Below are 25,485 nucleotides of genomic sequence, written 5' to 3' on the forward strand. Positions count from 1 at the left end.
CAGATTCCTGTTCTTTAGCAAATTGGTGGGAAGATGTCCTGGTAAGCAGTCTCCAAAGATGACACTACCTGTTCCTTCCCTCCCTATATGCACTTGTCATTCTGTCCATCAAAATGTACTATCTATGTCACATCCCCTTAAGCCTGGGGAGGCATATCATAGACGTATCTGTTCTAAGCCTTGCCTTTAAGAAGCCTGGCAGCTTCTGCTTTCACTCTTGAAGCCAGCAACACTGTAAGAAATTTCCTTATCCTGAGACCACCATGCTTTGCGAAAACTCAGACTATTCACATGGAGAGGCTGCATGGAAGAGAACAGGCCCTGCAGACATGAGAGAAGACGTTTCAGATCACCCAGCCAGCCCCAGACATCAGCCGAATGCAGCCAAACGAGCGACCCAGCTAATGCTATGTGGAGCAGAAGAGCCACGCAGCTGCGCCCAGGCAATCTACAGAATCATGAGAAATATTTAATCATTTTTGTTTAATTCATTAGGTCTTGGGGTGTTTTATTACACAGAAATGTATAACTGAATGGATGTTTAAGTCAAGAATAGGCAGAGGAAAACCTTCCAATATTCCATAATAATTCACCAATAGACAGGAGTTTGCAACTCTGGCCTCAGAATCACGTGGAAACCTTTCTAAACTAGAGATGCTCAAGGCCTAATATAGACATTCAGAATGCAAAACTTAAGCTTGTACATTTGTACGCTTTTCAATTCCCCACATTTGTGCAATGAGCAGTCGCTGTAACCCACAGAACGGGAGACTCGTTTACTTTCAGAAGCGCTTCTTTTAAAATGCAAATTCCTTCTGGGAGTGATAAATCAAGCAGATGGTCACAGGATTATATCCCTAATCAGATTGTTTTCCTAACGCCTGGCTAAGATTAGCAGATGTAGCATATGAGAGAGCTAAATATGCAGCATGAACACACCTGAGCTGCATGTCGTTGCTCAGGTCCCCCAGAGCTGCCAGGTGAATAATCTAGGGTCAGCTTGTGTCCAGCAGATACCTGGAAACCAGAAGACAGTACAAAGAAGACAGTGGAAAGCTGACAATGCCGATTACGCCCACACCGATGGGAAGTCACGAAAAATCACCCCAGGGGTTACCTTTTTTTTTCCCCCCAGGGGTTACCTCTGAAGTGTGATATTTACGAGCCTGAGAAATGATTATGGCGGTTACTACATGGGACCACGGTACAGATTGATCCAGATAGGAATATTTGTGTTCCCATCTGACCTTCCAGGAGGCCAGAATATGAAGCGGTCCTGATCCCGTCATCCTAATTATATAAATAAAATGTGTCTAAAGCTCTAACGATCTAAAACCCAGCAGGACTCAGGGTTCAGTATTGAAAGCAGAGAGTTGAAGGGAGAAAGCTTGTCTTGTAAAGTGGTAAATCGTAGGGGAAGTTCCTGTGTCTTTCTCGTCTTTTTCACTTCATGTTTCCCCCAGACTGGCCTTAGCATCTTCCCTACAAAACCTCACAGGTTGGCTGCGTTTCCCTAAGGAGGGTGAGTCAGCCTCTCTGAGAGCTTTTCACTTTTACTCTTTTCTTCCCACTGACTCTGTGCTAAGACACAGCTGGGGGTTTCATGCCCCCTAAAGAAAGGAAGTGAAAGGTACTGCATTTCCTACAAAGCTTAACTTATCTATGGGAAGAGGAAAACCTATAATTCCTGAAACTTCTTTACTTGCAGTGTTGCTGAGTCAGTAAGAAGAGAATTAGCATGTGTTAAGCACTGGCTGCATACTAATTGCAGTACATACATCATCACATCATCGTACTGAATTCTCACATCCTCGGAGTCTTCCTTCTTGAGATAGATTTTATTCTTCCATTTTATAAATTGAAACACTGAGATGAAGAGTTTTGAGGTAACGTGCTTAAAATCACATGGTTAGGACGTGATAGAGACAGGATTAGAGACCAGGTTTGGTGGTCCTAAATCCTATTTTTCTAGCCAAAAAACAATTGTTTTTAATCCATTATTTCAGGGTATGGGGTGAAAAGTTTTCAGAAGGTCATTTTGGAATCACACAGACGTAGCCTAATGACCTGCTACTCCAAGTGCAGTTCATGGTCCGGCAGCCTCCACCTCGCCTGGGAGTGTGTATGATTCCAGTGGGGTCCACCAGCTGACCTCGCTGACATCACCTGGGAGCTCGTTAAAAATGCAGCATCTCAGCAGCCCCCTGCCCCACAGCTACTGGATTAGTGCCGGCATTTTGACAAAATCCCCAGGTAACTTAGTAAACACATTAAAGTTTGAGAAGCACTGGCCTGAATTAAAGGCTCTAATTATTTGAAACTGGCACTTGGCTGCATGTCGACCTCTTTCTAGACCCCATGCTACTCAAATACTTGAATTCCTAGAGCCTTAGAGCCGCACAACAGGAGGCCCTGGAAACCCAAAGAGGCAAAATAGCTGGTCTTGGGCATCCCATTAAATAGTGGCAGGGTCAAACCTAAAATACTTCCTTAGCAGGTGCCCAGTTCCTGTCGTTTCGTCAACCACCATGTATTAAGCTCTTTGTCTCTGACAGTCACCTGGCTCAGTGCCGAGGATCCAGAGACGACTGGAACCATCTGTGTCCTTAGGGAATGCATGGTCCACTGGGGGAAACACACACAGGCCCAGACAGTTATAATACAATGTAGCAGCGCAGTGACATAGAGAAGTACAGGGTATTGTGAAGTCACCAGTGAGAGACACTTAGCGCTTCCCGGGGTCGGGGTGTGGGGGAGGCCTTGCCTTCCTGAGTCCCTGCAGGGCACTACTGCGTGATTAATTGACTTACCAGCTCCCTGCTCTCACTTGTCTTCACTCCACACCGCCCCCCCGCCCCCGTCACCGTCACCACTTCCGCTTGGAAAAGATCCCTTCAGCCACTCAAATTCCTACGTTTTCCTTCAAGGCTTTTCCTTTCTGTACATCCCGCTCCACACGTTCTCCTTTCTCTCGACATCCACAGCTCTTTTATTTACTAGCAGTCCCCGAACGTGACTGCACATTTAAAAGAGGAGGTTTGAAAAAAATGGCCGTTAACAGTCCCTATGCCAGTATGTGGAAATGATGCCAGGATGTCAGCATTTTTTTCATGGCATTTGACATAATTCCAACGTACAGCAAGGGTCAAAATGAGAGCCTTGCTTAATCTTAAGCTACTCACTTAATCCTAGTAGCTTGCATTACAGACATGTAGAGTTTACAAAATGCCTCCACTCCCATCATTTCATTGGATCCCCACATCAGCCCTATAAAATATCAAGTGAGAGATGGTTACCCCATTTTACATATAGGAAAACCGAGTCCCAGAGAGGTAAGGTACCATGCCCAAGTTGCACCAACCGTGGACCCACATCTTCTGACTTGCCCTGTCGGGTTTTGACGATAGATATACACATGGAGTTAGGATGAAAGGAAGGCCATGCCTTTCTCTCTGAATGGCCCCCATCTCCACCCCTGGGCTAACGCATGTAAGATGCTCAGCACAGGACAAACAGGTTAACTCCAACCACTCCTCAGAAGTAGAAATTTTTACAAGAGGTCAGGAAGGCCTCCACCTGAGAAAGAGGAACTAGGGGTCAGTATAAATCAGAAGCCACATGACCAGACACACTTGAGAGAACTCTGTGAGAAAAGGGAAGGATGCAAATAGCCTGGGGTTTTGGAACTTTCCTCAAAATGAATCAGGAGTCACGTTCTGATGAGAAGGGCAGATAACAGGGTCCTGAGGACTGAAATGTTCTAGGGTTTCATTTCTTTCCGCCCAGCAGCCACCTGTTATTTCGGCTCACCAGTGCTCTTGTGAATGGGTCCCTTCTTACCTGTCTTTGCTTCAAAAGCAAACACGGAAACATTTGTTAAGCTCCCCTCTCTCCATTACTGAAAGCAGCCCAGGAAGTAGGGCTGACTAAAAGAGGCCTCAGCAAACATGAACTTGGGCAGGAAGGGTTTGGGAGTGGGGGGCTGGCAGAAAAAAAAAATCCTTTTTTTTAAAATTTAATCTTCACTAGGTTTCTTCCCTCCTCCTCATCTACTCGAGAGCACGTTCTATGTCTATTCCATTCCTCTCTTCTCAGGAAAAACGTTCATTTTTCAGAAGAAAGCAAGATGGGGAATGAGAAGGGGTGGCTGGATGCCTGCCTGCTGTGGGGAATGAGATCCCCATCGGGTGCACAGGAGGGCTGACGTTACACAGTCAGCGGATCCGCATTTCTGGGGCACTCAGAAGGGTATTCCTAAGGGGAGCATGTTTTAAACCAGCAGAAAATAAATGCTGCTTCAAAAATAAGCCTCTCAGGCTGTGACTTTCCTGGGTCAAAGCAGCCTTGTTATTTTTTCAGAGAAACGCCGCTCCAGCGCACGGGGGCTGCTAACGCACTGACTTCAGAAGGCACTGGGTCCTCATTTTCATAAATAAATAAACCCTCGCAGGCCTTTGGAATCTGATTATATTTGGAACAAAACTCCTAAATATAGGGCCATTTTCTGAAACCATGTGACCAACCCCAGTCTTTTAACCTAATTTTGTCTATTAGAGAATGGCGTGCTTCCAGGGCTGTGATTAGGCATGTAAGCTGGTTGGCAATAAATATCCTGGGTTCTCTTCTCTTGTTTGGGGGAGAAGTGGGGACAAATGACTTCTTCTTGATTAAACAAACGAGTACTTTAACTTTCACCTGGATAAGCTCCCTCCTCTTTGGTGTTGCTCGTTTGTCTTGAATAGGACACAGTCCTATTCTAAGAAGAAAGCCTAATACAGCCATCTTCTGTGCCACTAACTGGCGAAGTTGGTTCTGTCTTAGAAAACTTATCCATCCCCAGCTTGATTATAGTAAGTCCCCTACACACAAACAAGTTCCATTCTGAGAGCACGTTTGTAAGTCCAATTTGTTTTCAAGTCCAATTTGTTCATAAGTCCAACAAAGGTAGCCTAGGTACCCAACTAATACAATTGGCTATATATTGTAGTACTGTACTATAATAGGTTTATAGTACTTTAACACAAATAATACATAAAAAACAAACACACACAAAAAATAAACATTTTTAATCTTACAGTACAGTACCTTGAAAAGTACAGTAGAGGGCTTCCCCAGTGGCACAGTGGTTGGGAGTCCACCTGCCAATGCAGGGGACACGGGTTCGTGCCCCGGTCCGGGAAGATCCCACATGCCGCTGAGCAGCTGGGCCCGTGAGCCATGGCCGCTGAGCCTGTGCGTCCGGAGCCTGTGCTCCGCAACGGGAGAGGCCACAGCAGTGAGAGGCCCGCGTACCGCAAAAAAAAAAAAGTGCAGTAGAACAGTACAACTGCTGGCGTATAGGGTCTGACATCGAGGGAACAGGTGAGAAGAGTTACTGACTGGAGGGGGAAGAGGAGGGGGGAGATGGTAGAGCTGAAGGATCGTCAGCGATAGGAGACGGAGGGCAAGCTGCAGTTTCACTCATGCCTGTCGTTGACAGAACACACATTCACATCTTTGAAAGTTTGCAACTTGAAGGTTCGTGTGTAGGGGACTTACTGTATTTTAACTTAAAGAGTGAAGGCAACTCTATTCATTGACCAGATGCTGGTTTCCTAGTGTGATCATGTTAGACGGATAACTTGATCAATAGGACGGATGTCTTTCTTGCTCTTATAAAGCTGTTAGTCCAATGGGTAGGAAGACATTAATACTCACGCTGTAAGTAACCTAAATGGCACTGGGCTAAGTCTCTTGGAGAAGGACTTTGAGGACATAGAGCAGGGACATAGGTTGGGGGTGACAGTATAGGCGGGAGGTTCAAGAAGCCCATTTCTGAGGTCAGGATATTGCAAATGAGGCTTAACGGGTAAGAGTGGCCACTGAAGAGAAGCCAGGAGGGCAGGTGTTCTAGGCAGTGGGAATGGCCCACGTGAATGCCCTGGAAGAAGGCCAGCCCTACCTGGACACTAGAGGTGGCAGTGATAAATGCAAAGGGAGCTATGTGGGGTGTGTGATGGGAGCACAGAGGAGGGATACCAGAGTCCAAGATTCCCTGGAAGAGCCGCACCTGAGCCAGGTAAAGAAGGCAGGATGAAATGTATTCTTAAAGGAGAATTGGCCGGGTCGGTGAGGTGACAGGGACCTGGGGGATGAGATGAGATGTACGCTGATCCTTGTGGCAGGAGTATGAAGCTGGGGTGGTGAGGGCGGAGATGTGAGACCACTCCGTGGAGATGTGGATGAAGTGGGGAGAGAGACTAGGACAAATGGCCATTTCCTGATGGCTCTGGGGGGACAAAGTTGGAAACAAGGACTCCTGTTCATGGAAGAATCACGTCTCAGACTTCTCTAGGCTTAAAAACATAACTTAAAAACCCCTTTTTTCCTGAGGGTCTTTTGAGTACACATTTGATCTGCATTGTTGTTACTGACTTAGTGCTTCATAGCTTTTCATTTCTGCAGGACCCATTCACACTCCTAGCTGCAGCGGGGCCCGATGGTGGAGATGCTGTTTATTCTTTGTGGCTTGTGGCTAAACTGCAAGGCAGTTGTGAGAGAGATGGATTCAATGGTATGAGGAAAAGTGTAGCGTTGAAAGAACTGCCAATGGCAAGGTTGGAGGAAAGAAATGTAAGGGAATAGGCATCCGTCTCTTCTTTCTCCCCTTGTGCCCAGGCAGCTGAAAACTGAGAAAATCTAGGAGTCCCGCTGCCCTGGCTCTTTCATGCTGACCCCCCCAACCCCGGCCCCGATCCCCGCAGTCATGAAAGCAGCAGTACGTCTTTCTTCCCATCTCAGTGTATCTTGTGTTGAGAAGGTCACCAGGAATTTCCCAAGATTACTCAGGGGATCCTTCTAAGGATAGGATATAATCACACCATCCCCCCAGCCAGTATTCGTCAGTAGATCCTCATCGCCAAAGAGGCGAAATCCAAACCCCTGATCTAGCCACTACTGCTTCCCCATCTTCATTTTCTGTTAAAAAAAAAATGTGAAAACTTACTTTTCCATCGACTTTGTCCTAAAGCATTTATTCTTTTTCTATGTTATGTCCTAAACCATGGCAAGCACTCCCACCCCCGAATGCTGTTCCTCACGCCTGGAGCAAAACTCCGTCCTCACCCCACCCCTCTCCTCCATCCGTGTCACTATTTGCCTAGAGAAATCTTGCTTACCATTAGGTCAAATGTCACCTTGCTCAAATTCCTCCAGTTACCCTTAGGGGTTCCTTGCCCTGTACTTTGGGTAAACCCACATTAGCGCAATGTCACGTTGTAAAAGAATCAGGGGAAGATCCAGGTGATGTGGGACATGAAGCTTTATGCAATTTTAGGGGCTTCTCTTTAAGGACAAGAACAGAATTACAAAATTGCACACAACTTATTCGGGTTAAAATATCTTCCTATTGCAAATTTTATAAGTACATATGGATCATGTGAACCTGTGAATAGGGATGTGGAAAGGGCCCATGGGTGTGAGGGATCCTGAATCCTAACCTCTGGGAGCTGCACGGTCAATCTGGCCGTGACTGTAGTTGTTACCATGCCTGGTTCATGCGGGAGACTGAGCTCCTGAAGACAAGGGATCATGTCTTCTTTCTCTCCATTTCTTAAGAGGCCAGCTTTATGCCAAGTCACATTTCACAACCTCATATGACCTTTCTCTGGATTCTCTGAAAATTATATTTGGTTTGGACTAAAGTTCCTTTTTTTTTTGGAAAACCTGCATAGGAAGGCCATGATGGTTTACAGAGACGAACAGCTGACTGTGAGGGAGAGCTGAGAACGCCCGTGGAAGGAAAGGGGAGGGGCACGTGAAAACTTAAAATGCGCCTTGCCTCGTGACATCGCCACTTGACGTGTAACGGGTAGCTCAGAGTTACCGTATACGGAATTGAGCTGCGGACCTTCACCCCCAAACCTGCTCCTTCTAGAGTCTTTCTCATCCTAGTGAATGATAACTCCATTCTCCCAGTTATGTCACATTAGGCAAGTCACTTGGCACTGCTCCCAAGAAGGCAACACATTAGGGCCTTTCCTCTCATAGTAAAGACCCAAGAATACCAGCCACTTACTATTAGTTCGTGGGCCAACAGCAGCTCATGAGCAGGATAACTCTCTGGGTTATGATAACCAGTTCTTTATAATAGAGGTTGGCAGACTTTTTCTATAAAGAGCAAGAGAATAAACATTTTCTGCTTTGCAAGTCAGATGGTCTCCACTGCAACTCTCACTGTGTAGACAATATGTGAACGAATATGCATGAGCATGTTCCAATAAAACTTTATTTACAAAAGTAGGTGGCAGTGGACCGGATTTGGCCTGTGGGCTGTCGTTTGCCAACCCCTGCTCTAGGCCACAGACTGGAGGTTCAGGAAAAAGTATGTGATGTATACTAACCGTAGTGTTATTCTCTTTTGGAGGAGAATGCATACATAGAGAGTGTCGATAGAAGGTTCAGGAATAAGTATGTGATGTATACTAACCCTAGTGTTATTCTCTTTTGGAGAATGCATTAAAAGAAACCACCTTGAGAACACCTCTTTCTATGATAGTTGGTTTCTTGCAGTTCAGAAACACAGTAAGCCAGTCAGAGCTACTTCTGAAGTGTCTGCGACGTGCCAGGCCCTGTGCTATAGGCCCTAGAGGATCAGCGAAAACAAGACTGACTGGGCCTCTTTCTGTCCGCTGCACGAGTAGGCGTGTGTTTACTGTCCATCACACGCCGAAGCTGTGTGTGAGGCCCAGGATTCAGAACTGAATGAGACTGATGGTCCCTCTGTCCCTCCGTTAGTCCATCCACCCGCCCATCTACTCAACAAGCAGTTCCTGAATTTCTCTTATTGTGAGACATGTTGGCAGGACTCTGCAGAATTGATGATCTGTAACCAAGCCATGGCTCCTGCCTCCATGTGGCTTACCTTCTAGGGAGGACGTAAGCTGCGTGCACTAATATCCAGGCTTTGCAGGGAAAGGTGCTACAAGAAGAGGACAGATGGGGCGCTGTGGGTGCTCAGAGCTGAGCCTGATGACTTCCAGCTGGAAGAGATCAGGAAGGCTGACAAGATGATATCTCGTTTCCTGTTAACCCTTTAAAGTGACACACGAGCCTATGCAAGATTACAAGCAGATTCGGAGAAGACAATGCTCTTTTGTACATGTTACCAGCCCTCAGGTCCCACGGGGACAAGCCTTGCACACACTGTGGATTCAGAGTTCCAAGAATGGCCCTTCTCCTCTCCCAGCAAATTTAGCTTACCTCTCAGTTTGCCTTTTGGCAAGAAGTTTCCATATTTGTCAGTCCTAAAGAGAGTTGTTATCAGGCAAAATAACAATAGTAATAATAATTCTTGCAATAACTCTGTGCAGAGGACTTTTATATCTATTTTGAAGATGGGGAAGCTGAGGTCAAGAGATAGAAGTGGCTGGCCCAGCAGCATCACAGAAGGGAGGAAAGCAGACCTAGAACCTGTGTCTTTTGACTATCACTTTGATTGCCAGTCTTTAGACCAACAATCTGGAGTTCGGTTTGATCCTTCCAGGATCTTGGTCCACCGAGGCTAGCTCCCTGCTTGGCATTGCTTTCTCCACTGTATTTCTCGAGATGTCTCTTTCTGTTTCATTCCCACAGCCAACGCAGCAAGCCAAGCTCTGTAGACACCATTTACTGGGTCAGAAAACATTCATCCCCTGCCTACAGGGAGATTACAATCGATTATTCAGGGCTTTAAACTGGCTTTCCCACCTCTTTCTGGTTTGTTTCAAATCTACCAAGGAGATGATATTAATAAGCCACCTCCTTAGGGTAACTTAAGATACATTCTCTGATTATTTACTTTGTTCCAAGCACAGTTCTGGGTCCTGAGGGAGAAAAGTTACAAATTTACAGATCTCTAGTTTACAAAGCATCTTCCTGAAGTCCCAAAGGTTTCAGGACAAATAACAAATCTCAGATGAATTGGTCATGAGGAATCTGAGCAAAAGAAACCTTCAGGAACCAAGAAGGAAGAAAAAAAAAAGGGTTTTCTTAAAGGAAGTAGTGACTGAAGAAGTTTTGTGCAGCCTCGATCACTCCCAGGCCTGCCCCATCGGCCAGGCAACAAGAGGAGAGGGAGGGGAGAAAGATCTCATTCCCAATTCCAAGGCAAGCATAGGTACAATATAGCTGCAGAAAGACCCAAGAAATGAGCGGACAAGGCCTGGCCTGTCACCTGTGCCCAGGAGGTTAGCACCCTTGACCACCCTCTGTATTCAGAGGCTGGTCAGCAAAGGTGGTTGGTTATGATAATTAAACTGGTTTTTTAAATAGGATTAATTCCAAGAAGGTGGGTTGACCTCTGGGAGAATTTCTCGTAGCAATCACTTCATGATTGATTGGAAATATCTGCAAATTCACACGCCCTGAGAGGTGAATTAGGAGTGTGTGTTGCTGCTTTTTCTCAATGGGTTGATGGGCCCTCGTACAACTGTTTAGGCGAGAGTAGCATTGAGGAAGAAAACACAAATAGCCTGGGGATCTAGGAAGCGCCATCCATGCACAAATGGATCCCATGGTTCTAGGATTTAGGGGGTTATAGAGAGCGTGGGTAGAAGGCACTGCAGAAGAGGAGAGTAAACGCAGTAATGATTTTAGGTCATTAGGATTGATTGGGGAGAGAAAGAAAGTTAGCAAAAACAGAAAGCAATGTTACCAAGTTTGAACTTTATCTTCCTAAAAACAGTGCTTCTGTGGGCAGAGTTCATATGCTGGAGTAATGCATCATAATGACACCCTTGGTGTGACCCCAGGGAAAATATCTGTGCCTCACTGAGTTCTCAGCAGAGTCTCCTTTGACATTCAGAGAGCAAACAAGAGGAGACGGAAGTACCCTTTTTCCTATTATGCTGTCAGCCAGAAACCCACGTTAGAGGCTACGTACAGTCTATGACAAATACGCTCATGCAAATTCTGTGCTTGCTTTCGTGCTCTATTTCTTTACCAGCTATATAGCTAAGCAAAATGGAACAAGAAATAGTGTCTCGGGAGAAATAATATTGCTGGATTAGATACAGGCCACCTTTATATAGAGGGAAAAAAGTTAAACTTTGGTACCGCTGAAGAGAGTCTGTTTGGGTTTTTGTAGAGTTTTCTATGATGCTGAGATTGCTGATTAAGAGGACGATGCCTGAGTATTCTCATCTTGGTAATAAATAGTCCCAGAATTAAAGGGGATAATACAGTGCCCGCGGAGGTCGGCAAACTGAGGCCATGGACCATCAGCCTGTTTTTGTCTTGTTTTGTTTTATGCCCCTTGAGCTACAATTTTACATTTTTGGCCTTGATGTTGCCTGTTGGCCCACAAAGTCTAAAATATTTACTATCTGGCCCTTTAAAAATTTGCTGACCGCGTTATATTGAATATGTATACTACTGTTTATATTGGATAAGAATGTATAAGCTCTTGGGTCAGAAAGGTCTGGATTTGAATTCTGTCTAAAAACAGCATTCACTCACGTGACAAATACTTGCCAAGTATATACTCTTTCTCACTTGTCTTCCAAGATGCCACCCTCTCCTGGTTTTCTTTCTTCCTCATGTGCCACTTCTTTTCAATCTTCTTTGCCAGTTTTTCTCTTAATCTTCCTGATCTCTTAACACCAGATCCAGAGCTCAGACCTTGTACCCCTTCTCTTTCTCATCTGTACTCACCACGAGGTTGGAGGTCATTCTTTCCCATTGGGTTGACCTACACGCTCATGACTTCCAAATGTATATTTCTAGTTCAGACCTCTCCTTCGAGCTCCACAGTCACAGATATGTGTCTTCTTTAACATCGCCGCTTGACGTGTAACAGGTAGCTCAGAGTTACCGTATACAGAATGGAGCTGCAGATCTTCACCCCCAAACCTGCTCCTTCTAGAGTCTTTCTCATCCTAGTAAATGATAACTCCATTCTCCCAGTTATGTCACGTTAGGCAAGTCACTTACACTTTCTGAATTACAGTTTCTTCATTTGTAAAATGGCAGTGTACCCATCTCAAAGTCAGTGCAGAGATCAAATGAGATAATGTAAGGCAAATGCTTCTCATAGTATTGGATTGGCCAAAAAGTTCGTTCAGGTTTTTCTGTAAGATGCTACCAAAAGTCAAATGAACTTTTTGGCCAACCCAGTACTTGCCATAGTTAGCTTTCAGCAAGAGCAAGTGACTAAAGTGTAACCTTTCAATTCTGCCATCCTAATGTCTCTTAGAGCCATCTTTTCTTTCTTCTTCTCAGACCCTTATTGTCTTCTCCCAGGACCATTACAAAAGTCTTTTCAATGGTAGCCTTAATTTAGTAGTAAAATGGTAATCATAGATAATATTATTCTTCCCATTTAAAAATGAGGAAAACTGGGTTTCCCTGGTGGCGCAGTGGTTGGGAGTCCGCCTGCCGACGCAGGGGACGCGGGTTCTGTGCCCCGGTCCGGGAAGATCCCACATGCCGCGGAGCGGCTGGGCCCGTGAGCCATGGCCGCTGAGCCTGCGCGTCCGGAGCCTGTGCTCCTCAACGGGAGAGGCCACAACAGAGAGAGGCCCGCGTACCGCAAAAAAAAAAAATGAGGAAAACTAAAATCAGCCAAGTGTGACCTAGTGCCACAGCTGGGGTTTAAACCCGACTGAAAAGACAGTGTTCTGTATTCTCCAGTATTCTCCACGCTCATCCCCTGGAATGTAGCCTTCAACTATCTTACTCTCAGGTGAAGAGCGGAAACCAAGAGGCTGAATATGATAACCAAGGAGGGCAAATGAAGCCTGAAAAGCAAGCAGGGCTTCCCACACTGGGCTGATAGATCAGAGTCCTCCGGACGTTTGCACATTCCTGAGCCTTGCCCTGGAGTAACTGTATCAACATTTCTAGGAATAGGACTCAGGAATATTTCATTTCATCTTTTTCAGGCACAAATTATGCTAACTCTATAATTCAGACCATTCTGCTCCTTCTGCCTAGAAGGCCTTACCCAGCTTTCTACACTGGGAAAATGTTCTTATTTTAAGAACTAATGTAGGTGTCGTCTCCCCTAGGACACCTCCTTTGTCTCTTACCTGGGGTGTGCCTCATTTACCACCCCCCTTACTTGCTAGCACAGATTATCCTTACCTTAGCACCTATGTGCTATTCAGAAATTATCTGTTGTTGCATTTATCACTCCTAGTAGACTATGAACTGTTTGATGGTAAGATTTGGGCGTTCCAGATGCCCAGAAGTGCTTATTGAATTCAACTCCATGAATGACAGAGAGAAAGCCCAAAGTAAAGCTCTCATTTGTGTCTGTGACTTCCTCCAGAAGAATGCTGTGAAAGACTTTTGGCATCTACTTAGGATGTAGAAAGTGGGAAAGAGTGGCATTGCCACAAGTACTACAAACACAGTGCTGAAAGATTTGCAAATTCACAATGTCTTTTGAACCAGGGTACTGAGGTCACAGGAGAACCGACTACCCCAAATCAAAAGAAAGGAAGATGCCTTCAAGAAAAGCCAGGGCATGAACAGTTGCTTACTGAGGACAAATGCTACCGGGAGCCATAGCAGCTGTTAATAAGAATTCAGCTAAAACTTTAACAAATTGCTAGAGGCCAAGTGCGGGCTAATGTGAGATTACAGAACCCCTGGCACCATGGTAATTCCCACCCACTAACTGGCTGTCCTCAACAGACCTCATCAGGAGCTCACAGGAGTGATTGGAGGCAGGGTGAGAATCCCAAGAAAGTCTTCCTCATGGCACAGGCCTCCGAGAATCAGCCAGCAGCCACCGTGGGAAAGGCATGAGCCCTTCCTAGATCCATCTACCCTATCTTACAGAATAAAAACATTAAGCTTGTAGGAAAGAGCAATAAAGAGTATTGGCTTTGGACAGTGGTGAAGACTCACTGCAGCTGGGAAAGGAAACAAAAAGGACCCTCTATCCCTGGATGAAGGGCAGGAATATATCCGGGACCCAAACCAAGAGGTCCCTTACAGCTTAAGGAAGGGCAAGATCACGCAAAAGTCTTGTGTTCCAAGAGTCAAGGACAGAGTACCTACCCGAGTCTCAATCAGAACAACAGGGAACATCCTCTGCCTTCACACCAACCAGCAGCCATTTACTGCCAAGAGAGGACAAGAGAATGGGAAGAGAACACCTCAAGGAACCAGAGAAAAGAGAAGACTCGAAGCTGAAAGTGGAGCAGATCTTGAGGGAAACCATCTTGCAAACCAGCCTCCACCCTAGACACAAGGTAACACTAGAACTTGAGCCTGTGATGCAGGAAGGGTAAGGATAGCAACTGTAAATACATTTTACAGCTCAATTCCTGACCTGATTGACTCAAAACAACACTCCTCCCTGAAAGCCCTGGCAAAAGAAAAGGCATACCAATTTCCAGGGGTAAAGATTGTATACCTGCCTCTACTGTCATATAAAATGTCATGAAGCATACAAAGAAACAAGATAAAACAACATTCTGTCAAAAATCAAAGCAATCAATGGAGCTGGACTCAGAAATAAAACTAACGTTGAAAATGTCAGTCAGGGGGTTTTAAAACAATCGGTTAAGATGTTAAAGAGTCTAGTGGAAAAGATACATACGACGCATGATCGGATGGATCATTTCAGCAGGGAGATGGAAACTTTAAGAAAGAATCAATTAGAAAACACTAGAATGGAGATGAAGAATACCTTTGATGACCTCATCAGTAAACTTGATGCAGCTGCAGAATTAGAGAACTTGAAGGTAGATAAAGAGAAATCACACAATATGAAACACAAAGTGAAAAATAGTAGGTCGTCCAAGAGCTGTAGAACAATATTAAGAGCCCGACATATATGTCATTAGATTCTAGATGCAAAAGAGAGAGAATAGAGCAGAAGGAATATTTGAAGACATACTGCATGAGAATTTTCCAAAATTAGTGAAAGATACAAAACTACAGATCCAGGAAGCTCAGAGAATATGAAGCAGGATAAATACAAAACACACACACACACGCACACCCATAAGCACACACACACATCTGTACATATGATATTCAAACTGTGAAGACCAAAGACAGAGAAAATCTTGGAGGCAGCCGGAGGGGTGGGAAACATATAAATAAGAGTAAAGGCACTTTGTCAGGAGATATGCAAGTCAGAAGATAATGGAGTAATATCTTTAAATGCTGAAAGAAAAAAAGTGTCCACCAAAATTGTATCCCCAGTGAAAATATTTTTAAAAATTAAAGTGTAATAAAGACCTTTTCAGTCGAATAAGAACTGAAAGTATTCATCGCTGGCAGGTTTGAAGTATAAGAAATGTTGAATGAAATTAATTCTCTAGGCAGAAGGAGTACATCACACAGAAATTGGGGTCTGCATAAAGAAGGGAAAAGGATTGGAATTGGAATAAATAAAGGTAAATATAAAGCTCATTTTTTCTTTTTAAAGTATTTTAAAGTATATAAAAAAATATATAAAGTATATAACAAATAGCGATACATTGTGTATATGTAGAATGTGTAAGAGTAAAATACCTGACAACAGCAGCACAAAGGATGGGCGGGAGGAACGAAGAGCATAGTGTGTTTAAGGTACTTACACTACACTTGAAGTGGCGTCATATAATTTGAACGTAGATGCAGATTAGCTAAAAATGTATATTACAAACTCTAGTGTGACCACGAAAGGTATTTTTTAAAAGAAATAGCAAAAATAAAGCAATAGTGGAGGCAAAAATAGGATCATTTAAAATTTCTCAATTTAAAAGAAAGTAGAAAATAAGGGGTAGAAAAGACATGAGCAAGTAGAAAACAACCAGCAAGATGGTAAATGTTAATCATGCCATGTCACATAATTAGAGTAACTATAAATGATCTAAACACACAAATTGAAAGAGATTATCGAACTGGATAAAGAAAAGCAAGACCCAATGTATGTTTTCTACATTTAGATAGAAAAACAGAATGGTTTAAAGTGGAAGGATGAAAAAAAACATATAACATGCAAACACTAATTTTAAAAAGTTGGAGTGTCTATATTAATATCAAAGATCAGAATAAGGAATATCACCAAGGGTTGGAAAAACAGGCGTTACATGATGACAAAGTGATCAATTCTCCAAGACGACAAAAAAAGCCTAAATGTTTATGCACCTGATAATAGAGCTTCCAAATAAGTGAAATAAAAACTGATAGAACTGAAAGGAGAAATAGACAAATCCACAATTAAAGTTAGAGCCTTCAACACCTCTGTGTCATTAATTGCTAGGACAAGTGTTCAAGAAATCAATAAAGATACACAAGAGCTGCACAACGCTATCAGCCAGCTTTACCCAATTGACATTTATAGAACATTCCACTCAACAACAACAGAGTACAACAGCATGGAAAATTCATCAAGATAGACCACACTTCAGGCCATCAAATGAATGCTATTTGCTTTGGAAATATGGGTCTTATATGGAGATAAAATTTGGCTTATGAAGCAAAGAGCTTTCCAGTATATCAGAAATTGGAATAAACAACCTTACTAAGTAATAAATTCCACACTAGTGGAAGTATTGGAGGATGGCTGGATGACCACACCCAGATGTCATAAATAGGAGAGAGACTTTCAAGCTTTTAAAACTAGAGAACCATTATTCAAATTAAACCATATAGAAAAGCATAAAATGTATAGCAGACAAAAGGAAAACCAGGATGGGCAAGAGCATAACTGATGTACCCTTGGACTCTGCAGGAGGCCTGAGGTGCCATTAGGAGATATTTAAGGCTCCACTGAACATGGTTTTAAGCTACCAGATAAGCGGGTTTGGGTGGGATGTGACCACTAAAATGCTTTCCAACTCAGATTGTCTATGACCACCATTCTCCACTCATCAAGCTGGCTGTGCCCTCACTCTTAACACTTCTGTAGTCCTTGTTTCATAAGCCAGGTTCACTCTGAATAACAAGGACGGCTCTGGAGTAAGTCTGCCTGTGTCCAACTTCCTCTCAATAATTTACAAAATTTAGAATCTTGGAAAAATTCCATAACTCTCAAAGTCTCTGTAACTTGATCTGGAAAATGGGGATACTATTAATAGTATCTACCACAAAGGTTTTTGTTTTTTTCCAGCGGGAAGAAGTCATTTAATGTATGTGAAGAAGTTAGAACAGTATCTGACACACAGTAAACATTTAGTAAATATTAGCCATTATCTTTCTCCAGGCATCAGCAGCTTTTTGGGGTGCAAACTGCAAAGACTTTGGAACTAGTTAGACATGACTTCAAGTTCAGCTCTGTCCGTAGTAGCTCTGTGATTCTGCACAACTTACTGCAAGCTCTTCCCTTCATTTTCTTCCTTCTTTATTCCATAATCATTGACTGAACTACTACCGTGTGCTCTGCATTCTTCTCGGTTCTTTTTGTACACAATTGGGCTAGAGAATTAAAGGACATAAAGGATAAAGTAAATCACTTCGTAGTAAATTGGAGGATGCTGAAAAAATTAACCTCATCTAATTTGTCTCTAGGTCCCAGATCTGAAACTGTATTTTCAGAGTATTTTCTATGTTCTCAAATCCCTTGATTGTTTGACAACCTGGAACATAATTAGTACCGATAACTACTTGCTCATAAAAATACAGTAGTCATCTAATCGTGATAACAGAACACGTGGGAATCGTGATGTCCTTTGTGGGGCCCAAAGAATTATGGGCACATCTATTCACAGCAAATCAGAAATAGGACTCTTTCGTACATATTGTGGTTCTTCACATCCCAAAACCTAGCACTAAATCTGCATTTTTCCATTTATTACCATCCATTCATTTGGGGATGTACTTGCTAGCAGGAAAGTTGAAGGAAGCTAAAAAGAATTATGAGAGCAAACTTTTAAATTGAAAAAAATTCTGTTCAATCTGTTTATTTTCTTTGCCGTGAACTGAGCAAAAGTCAAAAGGATTAAGTAGAGCCGAAGACCACCCAAAGGGATTTTTCAAATAACTGATTTTCCAAATAATTATTTTTCAAATAATGATGAAGTTTGAGAATCATTGTTGGATGTATCAAAACCAAGCAGTTTCTAGGGTTTGGTTGGCAACAGTGAACATGTATGATTTGTGAAATCACATAGTCGAAGCCCAAAAAAGATTGTATTTGCTGTAGATGCTCCCTTTTCTTAAAACAACTATTTCTTATCCTTTAGGCTTCTCCTCTCTCTCTCTCTCTCTCCTCTCTCTCTCTCTCTCTCTCTCTCTCTCTCTCTCTCTCTCTAGTCAATCTACTTGGTCAGTCCCGACCACCTGACCCTTTCTGATTATCCAAGTCCCTCAACAACAGACTTGAAATGCAAACCTCCTTCTCTCATTATATCCCTCCTCTTTCAACCTTTATGAAAATATGCACCTTTTACAATACTACCTTGAGTTAGTTGGGTTATCACATTGCATCTCTAATCCTAATTGGCTTATGTGTGCAAGTTGTTGAGATTTTCATAGGGAAAACTGAGCGACCGGGCAGTCCCTAGAAGTGCGATGTGCTCAGTGTCATATCTGGGCAGTTTTAAACATACTGTTCTTTCAACTTGTCACACTCAATGTCACCTGTCCTGGCAGGTGAACTTCTCACATCCCTGACAACTTGGCTCAAGGATCAGTTCTCCACAAAGACTTCCCTTTTTCATATCTGTTGGTGACATCTCTGGACTGCTTTGTGTGTGACTTGTGGTAGGCAGAATAATAGTCCTCCACATTTGGCTGTATCCTAATCCTACAAACCTATGGCTGGGTTACCTCACATGGCAAAAGGGAGTTTGCGGATGTGATTAAATTATGGATCTTGAGCTGGAGAGGTTAGCCTGGATTGTCCAGGTGGGCTGAATGTAATCACAAGAGCCTTATAAAGGAGAGAGGGAGGCAAAAGAGAAAGGGTCAGAATTGGGTGATGCACTTTGAAGATGGAGAGAGGGATCATGCCAAGAGCCAATGAGTGGAGGCAGTTTCTAGAAGCTAGAAAACGCAAGGAAACAGGTTCTCCCCTACAGCCTCCAGAAGGGACACAGTTCTGCCAACACCTTGATTTTAACCCAGTGAGACTCATTTCAGGCTTCTGATCTCCAGAACCGTAGATAAGAAATTTGTTGTCTAACGCCAAGTGTGTGATCATTTGTGATAGCAGCATAAGAAAACTAGTACAACCTCCAAAAGAATGACTGTCTTAGGGAATAAAGACATCAATGTATGGGTTTTTCTTCTTGCTGCACTGTCAATCTGCCTAAACTATTAGTACTGGGCAAAATAAGGGCTTAGTACGTTAATGATGATTAACAAATTAATACACAGATGACTCACTGAACAATTATTGGAAGCATTTAATCAAGGGGAGCATGACACAATAGACAGAGCTACAGACTCAGGGTCAGAAGCCAGAATTACAATTCTAGCTCCTCTGCCTGCGTGGGGATGAATGACTTCACCTCTCTGAATCTCAGCTTCTTTACCTACAAAGAGAAACCAAGATATTCTTTGGTCCCCAATGTACCTCCCAGTCATAAGACTGTGTGACCATATGCCAGGAAATTTTTGGAAGACATGCCTGAACTGGGTTGGGGGTTGGATTAATGACCTTAGAGGTCTCCTCCAGCTCCAAGATTCTATGACACAAACACAGCAAAACACATCTTGTGTAGAAAGTAATTCCAAGAAGCCGATTTTTCAGAGCCTCCTGGGGGGAGGGGAAGTCCTCTGAGGGCAAATAAAGGCACCAGTAGCTTTGGGTCAAGCCCTACTTCTGATTCAGGCCAAAGGCAACGAGAATGCCACAAAGAACATCAAAGGGCAGAATCTGGCCCTGGAACAAGAAGACGGATGGAGGGGAAGTCATGATCCGCAGTAAAACAAATAAATAACCTTTAAAATCACATCTGCAGACGGTCTAACGTTCTTAACTGCTTTCCAATAAGCTTCCCTGGTAGTTTGCCACAAAGCCTGTCCAAGAGGATTTACAACAGATGGAGGGAAGGAACTGCAACCCAGGCTTGATGCTGCTGCAAACCATTTGGGTGACCTTGGGCACGTTATTGCACCCCTCTGGCCTGTAAGTTTCTCATTTCAAAGCGAGGGGACTGAATTTGATGACTTTTGACCTCCCCTCCAGCCTCAGAACCTTACCATCTCAGCCCAAGCACCGATCATGGATATGCAAAAGCACAGTGGTTAGTTTTATATTAAATAAGCAGACTTCTACAGGATTCTGCAAAGGAGCCCAAATTTAAATTTAAATCTTAGCCTTGGGAGAAGGAAAGGAAGGGAAGGAAAAAAGGGGGAAATAGGGAGAGTTGCAGGAGTGTTTTTTTTCTCTCTTGTTAAACCATGTTCTCATTGTTTCCCCCTGTTGATACAACAGCTCAGCATCATCCATGACCAATGTCCTGTTACGTGACCCTGCTCTAGCCAGAGATGTATAGGTCAGGCTTAGAGCTGGGGCTATCTTCCTGTGCTTGGGCAGAACTGTGGACGTGGGCCTCCCAGGCATGAAACGCAAATCCCAAGATAATGCTTAGGACACTTAATCCTCTTTTGTCCTCAGCTTTCCAGTGTAGGAATCCAGCAAGATGGAGCACCGAGCTATTTCCCAGAGTTCCCATTTTAGGACAGGTCTTGAAATAGTTTATGATGTAACTGTTTCCACTGCATTTATTTCAAACCTTCTCCTATCTAAGCCAAAGTTGTGAGAACTTTTCACTTTTTTGAGAAAGGCCCAAATGAAAATCCAAAGGGGGGAGGATTTCCGATTACCAGACGTTAAAAGGTATTCTGAGTTTGAACTTCAACAAGTTTATAACTTTACCAAGGCCAATCCTCTACCTGCCCCCTGAGCCACCATATCGATACTTAGGCAACTGCGCCCATGGGATCATGTTGAGTTGCTAGATACCAGGATATGTCTACCAGGGAAGAATGAAGGAGAATGGCAAAGTCAAAGTGTGTTTGAAGAGCTAATTATAAATAATTCCAAATATCTGGGGAATGTTTAAAAGAGGTATTTCCCGAGTGTGGTACATATACCTATGGTAGTATCGAATATACAAAACAATTTAACGTAGGACATGTGTGATACATTGCGTGTTTTTAGCACTTGTTCATGGCCACCCCTGCTCTTAGAGTCCAGTCCCAGGAAGAAAACCTATGAAACTTGAAATAATGAGGACACATATTCCGTTACCACCTCTCCTCAATAACCTGCCCACTTCCAAACAGGTACCCTGGCTTATCCTGCTGTAGCATCACCATGGCAACTTCGATTTCTCAAGTCCTATTCAGCATCCCTCACCACCCCTCATCAGCACCCCTTCCCTTAACTCTCTCAACACCCCCTCATTACCAAACCAGCATTAGGTTTCCTCAGGTTCCCCCAGTCCCTCAAACTTGACCTTTATATGACCTCCTTTAACCAAACTTTTCTTTAAACCCCTAACTCTTCTTCCTCAGTCAAGGCCTCTTCCTACCAACACTGCCTCATCTTACCACTCAGCCATAAGCCACAGACACCCCACACCTCTCAGTCCCTGTCCCTCCCTTCCTCAATCTCCCCTTTCGGGTTAGATTTCGCTTCCTTCAGTGGGTCAACCCACTGCCTCAGGTCTCCCTCATCCTTACTCATCCCACCTTTTGATCCAATACAGTGGAAAATTGGTCCCTAAGTCAGAGATTCACTCCTGTCTGTTCTTCTCTAGAACATACATTGAGCAACTCTTTCTCTCTGGGCCATGATCCATCCTACATTTCTCTCTCTCTTTATTTCCTTTCCACTAATTTCCCTTTATAAATAAATGTATGTAAGTTAAGACAAAAAGTAAGCTGAATTCAAAGGTATTTACTAAATAGTGTAGTTATAATGTGGATTTGGTCAAAATTTTAATGCTTGTACATGTAGGACAGTGCGACAAAGACTACTGTAGAATTTCAGGATATTTTCCCATATTTTTTTTTTTTTTCATTTTTCCCTGAGACATAACAGCAGGGAGGATAGGGCTAATTAACCCACTGTTGAGATGAGGAAGCTACGACTCAGAGAGGTTGGATGAGTTACCCAAGGTCAACAGCAAGTAGCTGGTAGATCCTGGATTGCTTTTTACACTTCCTGACAGTGACACTCTTTCCTTCCGTATGTACTTAAATATGATCCTTCATAACTCAAGATATAAATGTGAGCTAGAGACCCATGAGTAAAATGAAGAGACATTTTTAAAAATTCATCTCAGGTTGTTTGAATGTGTGTCAAATTAAGAAAAAGCATGATCTGTAGCTAAGGAAAAGACAACGAATCACTGAAGCGTAAATACGGTCCGCTTATAGAATGTGGCAGAAATATGAAACACAGATACAGCTCAAGGAAAATACTGTAAGCATGACTCCTGCATTTTCAAATATCAGAGGTCTGAAAAGAGAGCTTGTTAAAAGGTGGAAAACACAGATTCTGAACGGAGTCCGTTTCCAGGGACGTCGTGGTCACCACACAGTGGGCCCCAGTGAATACTGAGACAGCAGAGTGGTGAATAGGAGACATGAGGGGAGCCAGGCATTGACTGGGCATAAGATCTGCCCCAGCAGTCGACTTGGACCCAGGGGAGGGTCCAAACTGAACTGAAACCGCCTTAGACAAAGCATGGTGTTAAACCTGAATTCCATGCAGAGTCTTAGGACGTCATAAGGAGAGCACAGGTGATGAAGTCAGAACTGGTCCAGGTTTAAATGTCAGTCGTCGCACCTACTTGATGGATGATATTAGCCTGACGTCTCTCTGTCTCATTTCTTCACCTTTAAGAAGGTGGCAATAACAGTACCTGTCTCATAGCTGGTGTGAGGAGTGAGTGAGATCATTCTTCTAAGAATATTAGCACAGAAAAGTCCAGTTAGCGGCAATAAAAGAATAAAAAATCACCCAAAAGGGATGAGGAATTAGAATGACATTGGGTTTAACAACAACATTCAAGACTGCAAGGCAATGGAATAATATCTTCAAACACCAGAGCAAATGTGATTTCCAACCTAGGATCCCAAAACCCTCTGAACTATCAGTCAAGTGTTTAAGGAGATAAAGATATTTTTAGACATTCAAGGTCTCAAAATATTGCCTACCAGACCACCTTACTCAGTAAGCTGTTGGAAGCCATACTCCATCAAAGTGAGAAAGTCAGCCAGGGAGAAAGATGGAGGAAACAGGAGAAACAGCCTGGGCGGGGGGCGGGGGGTGGGTGGTGGAGATAATTCTAAGATGATGTTAAAGACAAGCTCCAAGGTCACTGATGTAGCCAGCATGGAAAGCAACACGATGAGACTGAATCAGGAGAAAGAAGGCTCCAGGAGGACGTCTCCAAGGGAAAAAAATTTAACTGACATATTACTTAATGCATTTGACAATAATATGCAGAGTTTTGCCACCTGGAAGGAAGTTTGTGGATGAATTTGTGATGGTTACATGGAACAAATGAAAATGTAGGGCAATTTTTATCTCCAGTAATGCACACCAAAATGAAAAAAAAGAGAAAAGAGAGAAAATGTCATAATAGCACACGGTGGCTCACCCATGAAGAATATATCATATATACAAATTTAAACACTGGATTTTGGTATAGCAGAACCAGGAGAGGGGTTTAGTGCTGTGGCATTTAAGAGACCTAATTCCTTATCTTCCAGATTGGAGGCCAAAGATATATAATCTAAAATTGAAAAATTAAGAAATGATAATATAAACTTGTTATCAGGAAATAAGGAGATAAATAGAGGACCTGGTCAGGTGATTTTAAAAATAGTGGCCCCTGAGTTTTATAAGCCTATAGTGTTACATGAATGTTTAAACTATCTATATGAATTATTTGAATTTTAAAAAGAAAATGAAATATAGGGTGCTTAATAGAGTTTCTGGCATAGAGAAAATGCTCACTAAATATTAACTCTTATTATCATTCTTGTTAATGTATTTCAGGAGAGAAGTCCCAGAATTAGCTGTGCATTGTCAGGAAAATTAGTAATCCAGAACCTAGGAGACACCAGGTTTTTAGTAAACTGTCTGAGGACAGAAACCATGTTTCTCCCCTTTCTTGATATACCATTACCCAACACCACTCCAATGTAACAGAGAACAGGCAAAAAATAGGTATTTAAAATATAGTTATTGAATGAATGAAAATATAATATTCAGTTGCTAAGGTGGGGTTAACTCAATCTACAGGTACAGAAAACAAAGTTGAACATACTTAAAGGGGGTTTGAGTATTAATTCTGAATAGAGCTTAATTCACTTGTTTATGGACCTAGCAGAAGAGTTAATGACAATTTTAATTCTCATATTTAATATTTAATTTTAACATGAGACTTTAAATTCTCATATTATGTTCCACCAACTTGTCTTCAACACCTCCCCAATTCTCGTAATCTTGAATTTCCAAGAAGTTCTCTTATGGAGACCTGGAACAGGACAATGACAAGAGTGGGAAGGAAAAATATATATAAACAAACTATCCAAATCTCTCTAAAAAGAAAACTTAACTACAATTTCAACTCTCAGGAACATGATAAACAGGGCCTGCCAGAGTCTTCCAGGAATATCCTCCAAGGGAAAAGGACATTGGGACATTCTCAGTCCGACATGTGCAGTTCTCTGTGTCACAGGCTGACAAAGACGGTGTCCTGGATCTAGTACTGCCTGCAAAAGTCATGGGAGACCAAGTGGGAGACGTGGCAAAAACTAGCTTTCTGAGGCGTGCATCTTGTGTAGAAATGAGAGCTTAATTCATCCATCAGATACTCTCTGCCCCTCTAGATTCATTCTGTACACTTTTCCATCCTGCTAACCTGGCCAATGTGGATGCAAGCTCGTCACCCTCTGACTTCTGGTTGTGAGCTGCCAGAGGTCAGTGGACAGAGGAAGGGAGCTCCGGCTACTGAGTGCCAGCCACTACCGCACCCATGCCCACTGCTCTCTGCTCTGATGGCTCTGTTTCTCTACTGAAGCAGCCTTCTCCATTCAGATCCTCTCTCTGGGTGCAGGGAATTGCTCTCCAGACCTGGGGATACTGACAGCTCACTGCTATTGCTAACCCTTGGGATACTACACTCTTTCATGTCTATTTCTCCAAACCTTTGCATCGAGTCACTTTACAAAACTCTTCCCCATTATCTGAGGTGAGGGTGGTATCTGTCCCCTGCATGATTAATACATGTTTGATATGTGTAATGATTGCATAGTTAACAAATGTTACCAGGATTTATCAGATTGGGGATAGTCAGTGAATACAACTTTTCATGAATCCCCATTTTTCTGGGAGACTCCCATAAATGAGGGTTTACAGTATTCTGCCAGTCCACAGTGAAGTCCTGCCAGGTGCCAAAAAGCCCCCAGTGAGATTATTTTATATTTCTAATTACTCTGAAACTCTAGGTAGAAGAATAATGTGTATTAGTTTCCTATTGCTGCATGACAAATGGACACAAATTTAGCAGTTTAGAACAACTCCGTTAGCTCCCAGTTTATGTGGGTCAGAAG

At 43.1% G+C, this 25,485-nt stretch overlaps 1 long non-coding RNA gene across 1 annotated transcript in view; it reads right to left on the bottom strand.

Moving 5' to 3' along the window:
- Positions 1 to 25,485, bottom strand: part of LOC309974192 — an 885,569-nt gene that overhangs the window by 350,166 nt on the left and 509,918 nt on the right. The window lies entirely within an intron of this gene.

This window comes from Leucopleurus acutus (genome assembly GCF_964270905.1).
Source record: "Leucopleurus acutus genome assembly, chromosome: 17".
NCBI classification, from domain to species: Eukaryota; Metazoa; Chordata; class Mammalia; order Artiodactyla; family Delphinidae; genus Leucopleurus; species Leucopleurus acutus.